Source organism: Loxodonta africana, chromosome 17 (assembly GCF_030014295.1).
Source record: "Loxodonta africana isolate mLoxAfr1 chromosome 17, mLoxAfr1.hap2, whole genome shotgun sequence".
NCBI lineage: Eukaryota > Metazoa > Chordata > Mammalia > Proboscidea > Elephantidae > Loxodonta > Loxodonta africana.
The window spans coordinates 63,678,421-63,682,226 of NC_087358.1; positions in this window are offsets into that span (position 1 = coordinate 63,678,421).

The window sequence follows — 3,806 nt, forward strand, 5'->3', positions numbered from 1 at the left end:
GTTCTACTCTGTAACATGTGGAGTTGCCATGAGTCAGAATCGACTTGATGGCAACGTGTTTGGTTTGAGCAGAGCAGGAGTCCTAGAGTTACTCTGTGGTCAACTGGGAGGACGGATGGGGGAAATTCAGTGCTGGTGAGTAGAAATGCTCCTTTCCCTGGTCGTTCTGGCCCCCTGACTCTCAAAGTGTGGTCCACCTGCATCAGCATCACTGGCAGTTTATGTGTGTGATTGGTGGGGGGAGGTGCTTCATAAAATGCAGATTCTTGGGTTCCACCTCAAGCCGGCTGAATCGGAATTGCTGTAAGTGGGGCCAAGGAAAAAATGTTTTTAACAAGCTGCCCAGGTGAGGCTTACGCACTCTAAATGTTGAGAACACCTGACTCAGACAAAACCCAGCTAAAGAGTGAATAAGGCTTTGCCCCATTCCAAAGCCACGAGGGCTGTGAAGCTTGCTCTTGAGCACAGACAAGTCCCTGGATGGTGCAGACAGTTAACGCGCTCAGCGGCTAACTGATTGGCCCAGGTCTGGGTTGAGGTTCGAGTCCACCCAGAGGCACCTTAGCAGAAAGATCTGGTCATCTACTTCCGGAAAATCAGCCACAGAAAATGCTATATAGCACCGTTCTACTCTGACAGACACACGGGGTCGCCATGACTCGGAATTGACACAACAGCAACAGGTACGGTGACAGGGAAGGGAGCAGGAGAGATCTGGCTTGCCCTCCCGTGGACCTTGTGATACAGGCAAATGAAGTTACAGGTGCAGCCACAGAGATCACTGACAGGTTTAAAGAAAAGATCTTCCTTAATATCGTGAGAGCTTAAAAGTGGAGCGGCAGAAGCGGCCAGCACCTCCCTCCACCACTTAAGAGGATTAGTGGCACACTTCAAATTAGGGGTGTGGGGGCTTTTTGTCCCTGGACTCTTTCATCCCAGATCCTTTACTGATGTTTTTTAGGGCTTTCTTTTCCCTTATGCTCTGCGTTCGCCTCCTGAAGCACCTCTTTCCCCTCCCACTGAGGAAAGCAAGGTAGCAGGGCTGCTAGGGCACAGCCTCCCTAGGGACAGCCTGTGCCCCTGGGCCCCCCACTCCATCCAACCCAGTCCCTCCCCTCCCCAGTGGACCATGCCCAGGGCTGCACACGTAGGTAGACGCTCTGCAGGCTGGTCCCCAGTCCTGTGGGCTGTCTGGCTGTCCCCTACTAGACCAGTGTGCTGTGAAAGGTCAGACCCCTTTGGCTCCTGAGTAGGATCTAGGAGCCCACAGCTGCCTGCTAAGAGGCCAGAGGGAGAAAGTCCCCTTGCTTTAAAGCCCCATGCTCTCGAACACATGCTTTCTGACTCCCACAGCTGCCTGGTCTTGATTTGAGTACATGCCTCTCTTCTTTCCCTAGTGCCAGTGAAAGCACATCTCGACAGCAACTAACAACGTCAATAACCAAAGCACCATTAAAAGCCGTTACTGGGCCTTGGCTTTGTGGTTCATCATTTACTGGACAGAGTCCTTGTTTTGTCTATTTCAGATTTTCCCATAACAGTAACAGTCCACAGGGTGACTAGATTAGCATTTTAAGGAAAAGGAAACTAAAAGTCAGTAAAAAAAAAAAAAAAATTTTTTTTTTTTTTTTGGTCATATTAAAAAAAGATAAATCCAGCCAGTCCCCAGGTGTTAGGTGGGGTTGGCCTAGTCAGCTACCATCCATAAAACTGCCTGTGGTTATCTCCCAATCTGTGTGATCATCCGCAAATTGGTTCTTTCTTCCTCTCCAAATAGCCTCCCTCAAGTACTATGTATCAGCCTCCCTGATATCTTCTTGCCTCAGTCCTTTGCAAGCACGAGGAGAGCTGCAATAAGTAAATCAGGGCTGTTGTTGTGTGCTGTCAAGTCAATTCCAAATTGTAGCGACCCCATAGGACAGAGGAGACCTGCCCCACAGGGTTTCCTAGGCTGTAATCTTTATGGAAGCAGGTTGCCAGGTCTTTCCTCCCGCAGAGCTGCTGGTGGGTTTGAACTGCTGACCTTTCAGTTAGCAGCTGAGCACTTAACCATTGTACCAACAGGGCTCCTCTACAGGGGCTTACAAACCTTTTATTGTCATGACAGTAAGAAATATATTTTACATGAAAGCCTAATGCACAACACAGTAATACAAAACGCACTCATCTTTACCCCAGGTAAGGCACGAATAGGTTCCAACCTACAGCTTAAAAAACAGTACCCTTCAGGGGAACATCCATCCCTTCCAGGAGACAGATACGGAGTCTCATAAGCTAAGACAGTTTGAATCCAGCTCTGTATCCTGGTGAGAACCACATCGCATTCATAGCCAATCAGTACCTCCAGTGACTCACAACAAGTGACTTCATTTGGGATTTAAGATCCATTGGCAGATCCTGCTGAGAAAGCTAGAAACAAAATTTGGGGGCCAGGTGAGTTCATTGATCTAGCACCATCTTGAATCCATTGAAACAATACGAAGCAAACATCCAAATGTTTGTTTGTACGTGTGTGTCAGCGTTCCTTGCTGTGCGTCACAACAACTGGGGATGGAAGATTCTCAAAAGTGTGAAGCCACCCCAGGCGCACTGAAAATCAAGCTCTCCTGGGAAGATGTGTGCATATGTTTTTTTTTAAGATGTCTGGATGATTCGGATGTTGTTTGTTCAAGAATTAGTATTTGGGAACCACATCACCAGCAACCTAGTTTAATTCAGCTAGAGCAGGGACCCAGAGATAATGCTTCCAAACAAACTGCACCAACCCTAATTCACAAAAGTGTCTTCCTCTTCCAACGTTCTTAATCACTTGAGGGTGCCCCACAGAGCTCTGCAATGATGATACAGTATTTCTGGTTTTCCTCCAGGTCTTGTGTGTATGTGTTTCTGTCATCCCAAGTAGGCCAGAGAGTGGGCACATGGTCTTAATACTTGGCTCTTGAAGCACTTTTAGAAGGAAGAAGCATGCCTGATGGGAAGGCTAAGTTGTCAGCCCCTGCCCTCTAAGGCGTAATTACTGAGCAAACACTTCTTTGGGAAGGCCAGTAGATGGGTGAATGTGCTCACTGGTTCAGAAGTGCCTAAATTCACAGGACGTGTACACTCAGAAACTGTCTTTGTTACAAGACAGTCCTCATCATATCCAGACAGAAGAATATTCTAACGTAATATCCCTGATGTTATTTCACACTTTGTCCCCAAAGTTTTGGAGGTAGAATATCATTTGGTAAACCCATATCTGTGGCCAATTAATTTTCTTATTTTTTTTTTAATCGTGCTTTTTTTGTTTTTAGATGAAGGTTTACAGAGCAAACTAGCTTCTCACTAAACAGTTAATAAACGTATTGTTTTGTGACATTGGTTGCCAGCCCCACGACATGTCAACACTCTCTCCTTCTCAACCTTAGGTTCTCCATTACCAGGTTTTCTGTCCCACCCTGCCTTCTCATCCTTGCCCCTGGGCTGGTGTGCCCATTTAGTCTCATTTTGTTTTATGGGCCTGTCTAATCTTTGGCTGATGGCCAATTGATTTTCAAGAAGGGTGCCAAGTAAATTCAATGAGGAAAGAATAGTCTGTTAAATAAGTAGTGTTGGACAGCTAGATTTCCACATGCAAACGAATGAAGTTTGTCCCCTACCTCACACCATTTACAAAAACTAACTCAAAGTGGACCAAAGGCCTAAATATAAGAGCTAAAAACACAAAACCCTTAGAAGAAAAGATAGGAATAAATTTTCAGGACCTTGTATTGGCAATGGGTTCTTTGATAAGACACCAGAAGTATGAGCAACAAAAGAAAACAGAG